This window comes from Balaenoptera physalus (assembly GCF_965194825.1).
Source record: "Balaenoptera physalus genome assembly, chromosome: 4".
In the NCBI taxonomy this organism is placed as follows: domain Eukaryota; kingdom Metazoa; phylum Chordata; class Mammalia; order Artiodactyla; family Balaenopteridae; genus Balaenoptera; species Balaenoptera physalus.
Genome location: NC_138891.1, coordinates 119,235,547 through 119,250,456, shown reverse-complemented (window position 1 = coordinate 119,250,456; position 14,910 = coordinate 119,235,547). Strand labels below are relative to the sequence as shown.

The 14,910-nt window shown below is 34.2% G+C and overlaps 1 long non-coding RNA gene across 1 annotated transcript in view; it reads right to left on the bottom strand.

Annotated features, from left to right (window-relative positions):
• Nucleotides 1-926: 926 nt before the first annotated feature.
• Nucleotides 927-14,910, bottom strand: part of LOC309660142 — a 40,485-nt gene continuing 26,501 nt past the window's right edge. Inside the window, exon 3 of the long non-coding RNA XR_014263197.1 lies at nt 927-12,289. This is a non-coding gene — a long non-coding RNA (uncharacterized lncRNA). The remainder of the gene's footprint in view (nt 12,290-14,910) is intronic.

Genomic DNA, 14,910 nt, shown 5'->3' with positions numbered 1-14,910 from the left:
CACAACTGCTATCCTCTGGCTTCTGCCCTGGTGCCTTGTACTATGTATGCTTCACAACAGTAAAAAAAAAAAGAAAAGAAAAGTTAAGCATATATTAGAAAAATTTAATCTTGTACTCTGTTGGTATACAAATTCAGAAATGAGAAAGCAGGGAGAGATCAGGATACAGTGAAATTGTACCAACAAACAGCAAATTCACCTGCATTACATGGAAAAAAGACATGCACCCTCATGACAGATACTTTACTTTTTAGGTGAGATATTACATCAGTCAGGCTTATTTCCTATAAGTGATAGAAATGGACTCTAGTCTGAGCAGAAAGGAATATAGTGGAAGGCTGATAACTTGCACAATGGATGGGGATGCCAAATAAACAGGCAGAAACAAAGAAAGAGAGGCAGCAGGAAAAGAGCAAGGCTCTCATTGGGGAGCCATAGGGTTGGGATGTCCCCCTGTCACTGCTGCCCTGCACGTGGTTTTCTCAGGACGTGTGAAGCCACAGGTGTTATATTTTCAATGGCACAAGTAACCTTTGGTCATGTTGTCAAGACTATAAATCTCATACTGGTCAAATGCTCAAGCTGTAACTGCCAGAGACAAGAAGACAGAATACCTGGCCATCAGGCTTCCAGCAGAGGAGATGAGAGAAAATTGTTAAAGTGCAGACTTTTAACAGGTAAATTAAGCATTTCAAGAAAAGCCAATCTAAACACTTGGGGCTTCAAGATGTAGTTGCAGTGCCACATTCAATATCCATCTATGGCCAATTCATTACACAACTTCCTGGAGAATGGAGGTGTTTCTTGAAGTCTGTATGAAGGAGCTGTTTGCATTGATTGTATTTTCAAATTAAAGTTTTTCCATTTGAGCAATGTTTTGTCACTTGTTAAGACTGTAAACATGAGCCAACATTTGTTTTTCAAAAAAAGGCCCTAGATTCTTTGTCAAATAGGAATTTAACATTGGGCAAAAGGTTGGCAGAGTTTGGCTACCCACTCAACGACATGAGCCTGTATATGCTGCTGACTCAGAGAAATAAAAGGAAAGAGACCCACAAGGCAACACTAAAATGTTATTTTCCTTTTCCATGTAATCTCAGTTTACAAGAAGCTTATTAATGTTTTTCACCAACTGTAAAGTTTATATAGTACATTGCAAAGAGATGTAATTGTTGGACAGATAACACACTCATAAGCCATTTTTTAAACTTGGAAATGTGTCTCCAGGCCATAGTAGCTGTGACGATAGCCAAGGGTGTACACCTCTATCGTTATTAGTCTCATAAGTAATGTCAAAATTACCTTTACATGATTTTTAGTTGAATTTGGCAAGAGAAAGCAAAGGCTAGTATTTAGATTGTAGTTTCAAAGGGTGATTTTCCTGGATAAGAGATTATCAGTGCCTCTTAGAAGAAAAGCAATAGAATTGCAATTCGGTCCGTCAGGAATGGAGGGGGAAGATTTGTTTTTGCCATATAAAGTTTAGTTTATAGAGTCCTTTAGTTGAATTTCTTCATCATTTTGTGCTTTGAAAATTTCCTAATGGTGGGGAGCATCCTATACTTATTATTAACGTAATGTTTATATCTGTGGCAAGCTATTGCTGGTTCTGCATAGCTAGACATTTTAGCAATTATAGTCTTTTGATACTTGACCATTTTCCCAATAAGTTATATTGCCTTAAATGTTCTATACATATTTATTTTATTTTTTTCTTGTCTAGTTATTCCAGCATGTGATAAACCAAATTATTTTCCTGTTGCTTCTATTGTTTCCTGATCATAACTTGTTTCATTGTGTATTTGTCATTTGTTAAGAATTAAGTCTATTTGCTGGCTTTAATCTTTGAAATTCCTGTGCTACTAGATAAAGGATTTCCAGAGAAGAATTGAGGTTGCCTCTGCTAGTACCTGGATACCAATAAACTGGAACTTTAAATTCATTTCTCAAATTGAGGGGCCCCTGACCAGTTCAGGTGGTGTAAATTAATGAGGCAGGCCTATGCTTATCAGGTTCAGCAAATATTATTTTTACTCTACCCAGAGCTGTAGCAGAGACAGACAGATCTCCTTCTGGTTCCATTTGTTACTCTTGCTGCTGTTTTAACCAAGATTCTCACTGAGCTTATAGTATCTTAGATGTCCCCAATCTTGTGCAGGGCTCTCAGATTTAACTGTCCATCTTGTGAAGACCCAAGAGGTCATTAATTTACCCCAAATTCGAGGTTCCTGATAATAGCATTTGGCCTCAGGACAATCATAGTTCCCCATTTACTTACCACTCTGGTTTCAGCAATTAGTGTGTGTGTGTGTGTGCGTGTGTGTGTGTGCCCATGCTAATGTGAATATTCCATGGGTACTAGAAAATTTAGGCTTGCTCTTATACTCAGGGAACAAAGTTAACTTTATATCAATTAGCACATCTCAATTTTAATACATAAGTCTACATTTTGGAACTTATTTTATGACTCCTTGAGCATGTAAGGTGAATAAAAGTTATCGACCACTAATGCATTCATACCACTTTCTTCAGGTATTTTCTTTAGGTTTTTTTCTGGTTGATTATTGATGCTATATCTTTTTTTGTGCATAGAAAGTTATCTGTTAGATGTTCACTGTGGATTTCACTCATTCATTATATAGTAGTATACTTTTGTTGTCTACTGCTTTTTCCTTTGGATTTTGCCTGGTCTGATGTTAAGATTGTGACTGATTTATTTTTGATTTTCATTTGTCTGCTACACATTACCCATCTTTCACTTTCAATCTCTCTGGGTCATTTGGTTTTAGGAGATTCTCTGGTACACACTATAAAGATTAATATTTATAATGATTCAAAAATCTTAAAATTTTTATGGAGACACAGAAGACCCTGAATAGCCAAAGCAATCTTGAGAAAGAAAAAACGGAGCTGAAGGAATCAGCTACGGTCTTCAAACCAGTATGGTACCGGCACAGAAACAGAAATATAGATCAATGGAACAGGATAGAAAGCCCAGAAATAAACCCATGCACTTATTAATTAATTAATTAATCTATGACAAAGGAGACAAGACTATGAAATGGAGGAAAGACAGTCTCTTCAATAAATGGTGCTGGGAAAACTGGACAGCTACATGTAAAAAATGAAATTAGAACACTAACACCGTACACAAAAATAAACTCAAAATGGATTAAAAACCTAAATGTAAGACCAGATACTATAAAACTCTTAGAGGAAAACATAGGCAGAACACTCTTTGACATAAATCGCAGCAATATCTTTTTCTATCCATCTCCCAGAGTAATGGAAATTAAGACAAAAGTAAACAAATGGGACCTAATTAAACTCAAAAGCTTTTGCACAGCAAAGGAAACCATAAACAAAACAAAAAGACAACCCACAGAATGGGAGAAAATATTTGCAAACGATGTGACCAACAAGGGATTGGTCTCCAAAATTTACAAGCAGCTCATTGTAGCTCAATATCCAAAAACAAAAAAACCCAATCAGAAAATGGGCAGAAGACCTAAAAAGATATTTCTCCAAAGAAGACATACAGATGGCCAAGAGGCACATGAAAAGATGCTCAACATCACTAATTATTAGAGAAATGAAAATCAAAACTAAAATGAGATATCACCTCACACCACTCAGAATGGCCATCACCAAAAAATCTGCAAACAATAAATACTGGAGAGGGTGTGGAGAAAAGGGAACCCTCCTACACTGTTGGTGGGAATGTAAATTGTAATTTGCCACTGTTGAGAACAGTATGGAGGTTCCTTAAAAAACTAAAAATAGAGCTACCATATGATCCAGCAATCCCACTCTTGGGCATATATTCGGAGAAAAACATGGTTCAAAAAGATACATGCATCCCAATGTTCGTTGCAGCACTGTTTACAATAGCCAAGACATGGAAGCAACCTAAATGTCCATCAACAGAGGAATGGATAAAGAAGATGTGGTACATATATACAATGGAATATTACTCATTCATTAAAAACAATGAAATAATGCCATTTGCAGCAACATGGTTGGATCTGGAGATTATCATACTAAGTGAAGTAAGTCAGACAGAGAAAGACAAATATCATATGATATCACTTATATGCAGAATCTAAAAAAAAATGATACAAATGAACTTATATACAAAACAGAAAAAGACTCACAGACTTAGAGAATGAACTTACGGTTACCAGGGGGGAAGCGTGGGGAGGAGGGATGGAATGGGAGTTTGGGATTGACATGTACACACTGCTATATTTAAAATAAAATGCCTTTCCATGAAAAAAAAAAGTGAGTTTGGTCCACTTACAGTTTTTAAAATCAAGATATGTTTCATCTTAGTTCTTCATATATGTATGTATTATATATATAATTATTCTATTTGTATAGTTTTTCAAACAGTCCTATTATGTATTTAATGACTTTTTGCTGTGTGTGTGTGTGCGCACACATGACTTGTGTATTTTTTTTTTCTGATATTTACCTTTAAAACCAGAAGTAGATCCAGGTTTTGTGGAACCTAAAGCTTATAAAATTTGAAGGAACTTCTTCAAGAAAAAAAAGTAATGAAACAAAATAACGAGGCAAGTGAAAATTTTTTTAGAATTAGGAAATGAATCACAACAAAATGTAGAAAGTGTGCAGAAGAGGGACCTTGAAGCATGTTTCATTACCTTCATGGTAAATACTCCAGAGTTGTTTACTACTTATATTTTTTTAATTATTTTTCAAATTGTGGTAAAATATACAAAATTTAAAATTTACCATTTTAACCATTTTTAAGTGTATACTCAATGGCATTAACTATAATCATATTGTTGTGCAACCATCACCACCATCCATCTCCAGAATCTTTTTCATCTTCACAAACTAAAACTCTATGCCTGTCAGACAATAACCTCCCATTTCCCCCTCACCCTAGCCCCAGGCAAACACCATTCTACTTTCTGTCTCTGAATTCCACTACTCTAAGTACCTCATATAAGTGGAAAGATACAGTATTTATCTTTTTGTGACTGGCTTGTTTCACGTAGCATATTGTCCTCAAAGTTCATTCATGTTGTAGCATGTGTCAGAATTCCCTTCCTTTTCAAATCTGAGTAATTTTTTTTTAATAACAGACTAATTCTTCTGTACTTACTGTGATGTTTATTGACTCCCTAGAAGAAGCAATGATGTAATTATACATTGATTCTCTCTTCCTCTTCTCGTTCCTTTTTTCCACCACTTAACACTAGTTGGTTTTGTTATTTACCTTTGATTTTATAATTTTGTATTAAATTAAAAAATAATAAATGAGCTCTTCAGATTCTTAGCCTTAAAGTGAGAAAATTAGTGTGATTACACTACCTATGAGCTTCTCATTCCCTTTTCTTACCGAATACTACTATTTTGTATCATTTTGACTGTGTCAGGTTTACAATATTGATATTCTTTTCTGTAAATGTAATTTCTTGATTTATTGGTGTTTAATACTGTGCATGATCCATTTACTATTGTTTCTCAATTCATATCTTGGTTGTTTAAAGTTGGTTCTCAAGTGGTTTCTACAAGATAGCTTCCTGAGAACAATGTTTCCTGAGTTCCTATATACTCAAAATGTTTCTCACTGCTTTTATATATGCACATACATTGGCTTTGTGTACACTTATTTCCATAAGTTATTCATGGCATTGTTCCACTATTTTCTAGTCTTCGGTGCTGGAGAAATGTGAAATGAGTCTGATTATTTCTTCTCATAGAAATTTTTATTTTAATTTTTTTCAGTCTGTCTACAAGCAATTTTCCTCATGAATTATCTGTTTAGTTTTCCTGGATCAACACATAGATCTGTTCTTCTCTGATTCATTTGTAATTCTGTCAACTTCATTTTAACTTTTTTCTGTTACGTTATTTCATTTATTTTCCTTCTGTGATACAAACTGTGCATATTTTAATCCTCTTTGTTTGAATTACATATGAATCACTTTTCTATAATCCTTTATACTTTTTAATTTTCATATCATTTTTCCCCCTTGTGTTACATTAGTTTTGACTCCTCTTTATTCACTTTATTCCAGCTAATGTGAGAGTTTTTCTCCTGGAGCCCATATTTACAAAAATTTCATATAGGCAAAGGCCAGGACTATATTACAAAGTAAGCAGGTATTTTCCTACTACCTCAGGGTTGTTTATGCAAATGAATTCCCTTGGCCCTTATGACCCTTCTATCCTCCTTGGCCCAATCAGCTGAGGTTGACAGCTATAGAGTTACTCAGAATTCAATCTCTCTGATCCCTGCCAGCCTCAATAGCAGACTGCTTCCTGCGTATGTCTTAAATGTTTTACTGTTGAGCTTCATCGTCTTAGCTTTTCTTTGAAATTAGCTCAAGCACAGGGGATCTTCCAACTATTGGATTTATACCCCAGACATACCACTTTTTAGATGACATATGCTAAAGGGCTTTTTTAAAATGATATCTGCAGCTGTAGGTACCCTCTTTTAGCATCTTCCTGAACTACTGTTTATTTTCTTCATAGATTTAGGCAGCCATTTTGTGATTTAGAGTTTCAGATATCCCCTTGTTGTATTGAATTTTGTCAATTTGTGTTTAGTTCATTTTGCATGCTGTCTTCTTATTTCTGTTGCTTTGGGACAATTTCTGAGAGTAGAAGGGGGAAAGTCTTACCTAGCCCCATCATGTTATAATTACGTACTTTCTAACCACTTTATAAAATGAGACTGTTCACTATGAAAAGGAGGTACTAGCCAAACTTGTTTGCTTGCTTGCTTGAACTTACTGGTAGGGTCTGGATAAAAACCAAAGAGCTTTTTGTTCCATCATATTTCCTTGCATCCTGCACATATACACCACAACAAGGTCCTTATTTTGATAGGCTAAACTGGAAGGAAAATTACTTACACTGGTACTGATTTTTTATCTTCATCTTCACCATTCTTTGCACCTCAAATGAGAATTTGAAATAAACCATGTCTGCTATCACTCATAAATAATAAAACTCCCTGAGGCACTAAAATAGCTTTTGTGATCAGGCAAATATTTATTGATCCTAGAACTATACTAGCACTATGAGAGAGACAGCAGGATAAAAGACATGGCCTCAACTACTCAAGTCTTCATAATCTATTTGAAGATAAAACTTTAATAGTACATAAATAGCAATCATTAAGTAATGGTAAATTTCATTGTGCTGATTATAAGTGTAATGGGTCAAAGACAATTCAGTAGTAGACTGAATGGATAGAGTCTCGATATGAACATTTAGATAAAAGAAAGGTAAGTTTCCAGATGGATGACAATCTCAATTGTTTAAATAGACAATCTCACTAGACAGATTGAGACTAGGAGGATCAACTGATGGTCCAGAAATAAGAAGCTTAATTCCTGGGTGGTGGTGGTTGTGCACAGAATGGCAAAGAAGCTGTGATTCCAAAAGATATCTCAAAAGATAAGTAGGTAACTTTGGTGATTTTTTTTTTTTTAAAGATTGATAAAAAAAGGAAAAGTTTCTCTAAGTTTCTCCAAGATTTTTCGCATTTAAACAATAGAATAATGGCAGTGTTGTTTATAGGTTTGTAGCATTTGAGGAAATTAGTAAATGATAAGTTCTACTTTGTACAAGTTACATTGGAGGTCATGAAGGGACATTCAAGTATTGAATTTCCTGTGATTTTTGGACAAAGTTTGTTCTTGCTTGATTTAGAGTTAAAAATAAGTAAGCTCTTTTATCAGCAACGGTAAAAGTTTGTTGGAAACAAAAAGTTCTAGCAGCAAATTTGGCTCCAGAAAATAATAGAATGAAAGGATTCAGTACAGCCAAATTGCATTGCTTATTTTTAAGGGTATATAGCATATCTTCTTTCCAAATATGTTTGGAGTTTTTGGATTAACCTTGGAGTCCCCCAGATCCTCTGAATTCTAGCTAAGTGTGAGCATTAATGAGCTCAATATTTCTGTTTAACACTATTTAGTCAGTTAACTGATGGAAGTCTTATTCAATTTTGTGTATTAAAAATATTTTTTACTAATTTTTATTACAAAACCCCTACTTGTTTATTACTGAAAAAAGAACATATACAAAGCAGATGAAGAAAAGATTTATAAAAACCCAATTTAATTTGCTTACTTGTTTAATTAATTGATTTTTCATAGCAGCATCAGTTTAAGCAACAAGATGCACAAATAATCCTAGAAACTCAATTCTCAGAGATCACCTAATATAACATATTTCAGGTTCTTCAGAGAAGAACTCTCTGCAGAGAATCATAAAGATAAATAGAGCAACAGCAGCCTACTTTTTGAGAATTATGAGTACTGCATAAGTTTTATAATAGCTTTACTACCAAGGCTTGATTTGACTACAATTGCTAGTGCTTTTAATATTACTTGGATTTTTATAAAAATTATATCTTGAATCTCTTTATCTGATAAATCTGCTCAGTCCATATGTTCAAACATATTTCAAAAGCAGCTCTTACTGCTCAGACCAGAGAGACTGGTCTCTCTGGTCTGAGGGTAAGAGCTGCTTTTGAAATATGTTTGGTCTCTCACAGACCAGAGAGACTGGAGAATTGACTACTAATTGCTGGTGAAATCCAAATAAAGTCTGGAGTTTAGTTAAGAAGTGAACAGTCATGTACCAATGTCAGTGTCCCAGTTTTGACAAATGTACTATAATAATGTAAAATGTAAATGTAAAATGTAAAATGTTAACCACTGGGGAAACTGGCTGAGGGGGTACACAGGAACTTTCTGCATGATCTTGGCAAATTTTCTATAAGCCTAAAATTATTCCAAAATAAATGTTCATCAAAGTAGTAAAAGTAGTTGAATATTCTTAACAAATATTTTCATTAATTTATGAACTGCCTTTTTTGACTATAGGGGTGCTTTTGTTAAATGTGATTGTGTTTGGATCAAAATACACAGAAACTGCATCAATAACGTTCTTCTCCTTAGTTGCTTCTTTTTCTGGCACTGCATAGGAGAGTGCAGAATCTGTCCTGTCATCCCTTATTGCGGTCACTGTTCAACAGTATGATCTGAAATTAGTAGAAAGAGACAAAGGAAGCATTGGCATTTCTACTTTCATAAATGCTAGCAGATGGAGAGTCAGGAGGTCTTCCCAGACTTAGCCAGTGGGTGGTTTCAGAGTTTCCTTCCCAGCGTGGTCTTATTTGAATAATGGTGGCAAATTACACATGACTTTATTAAGCACCTTTCACTTTTCAGAAGGAAACTGCTTTTCATTAGATGTAATATAATAATAGTTATATTCATAATGACACCAACCATTCATCATAAGAACCATATTCTTTTTTTTTTTTAGTTACTATAGAAATCACCTTAGATTATGTGTTGAGCTTGTTGCAAAGTTGAAATGCAACATAAATTGTCTCCAGTATGATTTTTTCCAACTTGAGTGCAAAGTAAAAATAAAATCCTAGCGCTCAAAGGCTCAAATTACTGTCTAAAATAAATTGAGAGTAAAAACATTAATTAGAGATGTTTTCTCCTCTAGCTTTTTGAGGAGTACTGGCCAAGTATCCCATAGAATGTCTTCTGATCTGAGGTTGTTTTCTGTTTTTCTCATGATTAAACTGAAGTTATATTTTTCAAAAATGCCAACTAGGTGAAGCACCATACTTGTAACATCATATCAGGTATTAGATGATATTCACATGAAATCACTAAGAATGTTAGCTTTTATCATTTGGTTAAGGTAGTGTTTTCTAGGTTTCTGCACTAAAAAGTTACTTTTTTTCCCCATTCCCTACTCTATACTTTGGAAACAAGTGGTTAAGTCTAGCCCATCCTCAAGTGTAGGGGGTCAGACGAGAATTAAATTCCACCACCTATAGGAGAAAGAACCTACATACATTATTTGAATATATTCTTCAAGAAAGATTTGACTCTTCTCCCTGTTTACTTATCAAGCATTTATTTATACCTATATGGAGTCATGTGTAATTATTTTATACTTTGGTTTATAATCCAATACTACATTATTTATTTTGTTGCTTACATTTTTTTGTTGCTCTGGCTACTGGGGTCTTTCAGGTTGGCACCTCTTGTCCTTTGGACAATTACCCCATCTTTTTTTCTTTTTTGAGCTCTTTCTTACTTTCTCAAACCACAAGGCACTCCAGGCACATCTTGTATTTCCCAGCCTCAATCCCAGAATCAGCCATATCAGACGTATTTAGTAGAGAGTGGTATAGAAACCAAGGTCTGGGTACTGGGTATGCTTGGTGCCACTGAGATGTCATTGCTTAAAGTCTTTCTCAGCATAAAGAATTAGATAATACATTTATGTATGATAACCAATGAATACACAGGAAATTGAGTGTCTTCTTAGATGGCTGGTATGTCTTACAATCAAAGTCCATCTCCTATTCTAAATTAAGATACAGACATTTTCGTTTGTGAATTTGATCTTCTGCATTAGGTTTATAAGAATCAGTTCCCAGAATTTCTTATAGTCTGGACCATGGACCCATAATTCATGCCTCTCCTCCAAACCTCTCCTTCTATTGCCACACTAGATATTAGCATTATCTAAAGATCTGCTTGATATAGCCAGCTGGATTCTTCTTGAAATCAAAAGCTAATGTACCCTCTCCAAGACTAATTTACTTATCTATATCTAAGAGGATATTTGTCTCAATGATCTCTGGGGATTTCTCAGAATTAGTTTTCTATGACTAGCTCTCTGTAAGACATTTATCAAACTGTATATAATTCATTAGCTATAATAACATCCTACCTTATTCCAGTCACTTCTGGTTTTGAGCAATGAAATATTGCTCATCATAGCCTAAGAAACAATGGAATTTTGTTACGAACATGACTGGGAAAAATAATAAAATAGCTAAAAATAAAATCAAAAGAACCAAAAACTGGGTTTTAGGGACTGGAATTGGGCAAAAATACCATAATCTCCCTCTCAACCCTTTCAGACCAACTACCTCCATATAGCAGAAACAAAACCTTGTATGGTTTCACTTCTACATATTTAGGGCTTTTGATCAAAGATGAATTAAAAGCTACCTTCATTCACTTCCTGTTTAGAAAATTTGGGGAATGGTCTCTGGACAGAACATGCCCATCTTTTAGAATAATCATTATGTCTAGGAGATTCAGTATTGCATCTGAGCCAGTCTACATCACTTGGCTAATCTAAAACCCTGTGAAAAAAGTGACAGCATGATTGGCAGCTCCAATATGACAGCATATAGAAAGAGAGGATTTCCTAAAGCTGACTGGTACTGTTAATTCAAGGATGATGATCATAAGGCATTCTGGATAGCTTAAAACAATTGCTATAATAACATAGGGGTGGGGATGAGGGAGTGGGAGCTACAAACTATTAGAAGTAAGATAGGCTCAAGGATGTATTGTACAACACAGAGAGTATAGCCAATATTTTGTAATAAGTGTAAATGGAAAGTAACCTTTAAAATTTGTATTAAAAATTTATAAATAAATAAATTAATTAATTAAATAACAATTGCTATAATAATAATTATTACTATTATTACTATTGCTACTAATATACACTGTTATGTGTGCTGAGCATGAGTGGGTTATGGTAGATTGCAGAAGCTTATCTTTTTACAGAACTTCATATTTGCCAAGCACCTTATATTTGCCAAGTTTTACATAAATTAACTCACATTCCTCACAACACTATCAGGCAGCTATTACTTTTGTTATTATTTTTATAATTATTACTCCTACCTTACAGGTAAGATAGAGAAAATTAAGTTATTTGCCCAACATCACACAAGTCAAGTCAATCATGTTGATGTAGACGGTTGTTTGGATTTTTCACTTAAGGGACCAGAAGAGAGGAGCAATGTTTTTCCCTAGAAGTGGAGTTGGGAGGATATAAATCTGGACTTACTAACAACTATCTTTTCCCTCTGAATAAAGGAGAACATCTCTAAGAATCGATCAAACTCAGAAGCAAGAAGAGCAAGTAGTCAGAAAGAAACTGTGTCACGAGGATTTCATTTGAGTCCCTGGATATACAGCTCAGGCTGTCACTGGAATTTAAGTTCTATAAGCTAATAAGTTATTTTTTTGCTCAAATGAATTGAAATTAGATTTTGTTAGTCAAAATTTAGAGAATTCAAACTGATACAGACAGGTCTATGGGATAGTTCTTTCTCATTTCTTCAACTCCTCTCTCTCTCTCTGTCTTCTCTTTCTCTTGCCAACAATCCAAGACCATTGAGGAATCACATAATTAATGCTTCCTGAAAAATAACCAGTTCCTAAGGTTTTGTCCCAAGCTAAATGAGGAGAGGAAGAGAAATAATAAATAAGGTCCCTCAACAATTCTGTGCACCATGCCCTAAAACATACACACACGAACAAAATAGAAAAATGGGCAAATGACATGTAAGTGTATGGTCAGTAACCATAAAAAAAAATGTTTAATCTCTTCAGCAATCAGGGAAACAAAAATTATAAGCAAATTGAAATATTATACTTATTATATTGATACATATTAATAAGTAAATATTCAGTCATCCTTACTTCTCCTTCTTACCCATGACATCTTTGCATATATTTTGTCTTCTAAATACAGCCTAAATCTGTTTTTTCCCTTTTCTTTTTTTTTTTTGTGGTTCCCTGCACTTTATTTTATTTATTTATTTATTTATTTTAACATCTTTATTGGAGTATAATTGCTTTACATTGTTGTGTTACTTGCTGCTGTATAACAAAGTGAATCAGCTGTTTTATTTTCTGTTCCACTCACACTGTCATTGCTTTAGTTCACAAAGTATTGGAGAGAATATGGATCTAAGGAGGTGAAAGCTGAGAATTATAAAATACTGATAAAGGAAACTGAAGATGATTCAAAGAAATGGAAAGATATCCCATGCTCTTGTATTGGAAGAATTAATATTGTTAAAATGGCTATACTACCCAAAGCAATTTACAGATTTAATGCAATCCCTATCAAATTACCCATGACATTTTTCACAGAACTAGAAAAAATAATCCTAAAATGTATATGGAACCACAAAAGACCTGGAATTGCCAAAGCAATTCTGAGGAAAAAAGAACAAAGCTGAAGGCATAACACTCTCAGACTTCAGACAATACTACAAAGCTACAGTAATCAAAACAGCATAGTATGGGCACAAAAACAGATATACGGATCAATGGAACAGAATAGAGAGCCCCAAAATAAACCCACACATCTATGGTCAATTACTCTTCAAAAAAGGAGACAAGAATATACAATGGAGAAAGGACAGTCTCTTCAGCAAGTGATGTTGGGAAAGCTGGACAGCAGCATTAAATCAATGACATTAGAACACTCCCTCATACCATACACAAAAATAAACTCAAAATGGCTATGCCCTTTCTAATTTTCAATGGGCCAGTTTATATAAAAGCTTGTGATGTTTGTTCAGGACCTTACTGAAGGAAAGGATTTAAATCAACTCCAAGAATTCTGATATTTTCCAGCAAGTCTCCTATAGCTCCAGCCTCAGTAAGCACATGAAACCCAAAGATATGCTTCTTGTGGTGTAACAAAGGCTGCCAATTTCCATCCTGGGATGATGGAATCATCCTTGTAACTTAGCCCACCTCAACACAGCCAGTTTTCCATTTTAGGGTCTTCTTTTTCCAACATAATTTCTAGTATTAATTTCTGTTTCATTTGTTTTGGTTGCAGATAACAGGAATTCTTCTCAAATTTCTTTAAACACAAAGAATTTTATTTGTTTATGTGGCTGGGGGAGACAGTAGAGTAGGTTAGAATTGGGAAAATAAATGTCTTTCTTTGCTTCTGTATTTATCTATCTCTCACTAGCTGTCTGTTTGTCTCTCTGTCTGTCTGTCTCTCTCTTTCTGTTCTCTGACTCCTTTATATGTGTCTGTAAATCCTCTTCTCATTTGTACTTTTTTCTCTTGTTCTCACTGTTTCTTTCTGCAAAGTGGATTTTTCCATGTCAGTAAATATAGATGCAGATTACTCCAGACTTATACACTTAAATCTCACTTAAGAAAAGGAAAATAAAGCTATACCTCTTTAAGGAATGCAGATAATTCCAATAAGGAATTTCAATTACTTTAGTTTCAGTTGCTTAGTCACACTTACACTAAACATGATATTTACAGAAATAGATGATTGTGTCAGGTTAGGTCACACCTGTTTTACTATTGATAACTGCCTGAGAACAACATGGAAACAGGTAAAAATTTCCCCCAAACTAGTAAGATATACTCTGGGAAGAAAGGGATGGGAAAATTCCCGATAGGTTAAGCACAAAGGCTCTTCTCATTCATCACATAATCTTTGTAATTTTAATGATTGATTGATTGTCTGTATGAAGTTAGGATTTGTGAATGAAAAAGCAGCCTAGCAATATTTGCTTTTATTGCTTTATTTTTGCTAAGTAATTTCCCTCATAATGAAATAAATATTTTTAAATTTTAAACATAAAGAAAATGTTTCAATAGGTACATATAATACCTAATTCCCTGGTAAAATGTTTTTTTGGGTTTTGTGTCTGTGTGTGTGTGTGTGTTTCTGAAATATTTACACAACTGTGAAAATGATTCACCTAACACTGAGTAGATACTGAGGACATGTGTGTTAAAATGTGTGTTAGACACAATTGCTTTTTTGTTTTAAATTTTAAAATACATGCATGGGAAAGAAGTATGTAAATAATCACAAAAATGATTTTAAAAAGCCCATTTGCTTACTTTCAAGATGTCTCTGGAAACATTTCTGTTTAAATATCAGCATGTTTCTGTACACCTGAAGCTAATATAATATTGTAAATCAACTATACTTCAATTAAAATAATAAAAATAAATAAATATCAGAATATTTCAGAGAGTAAACTAGTTCTGTGTACACCTAAGAATGATGGTATGTACAAAG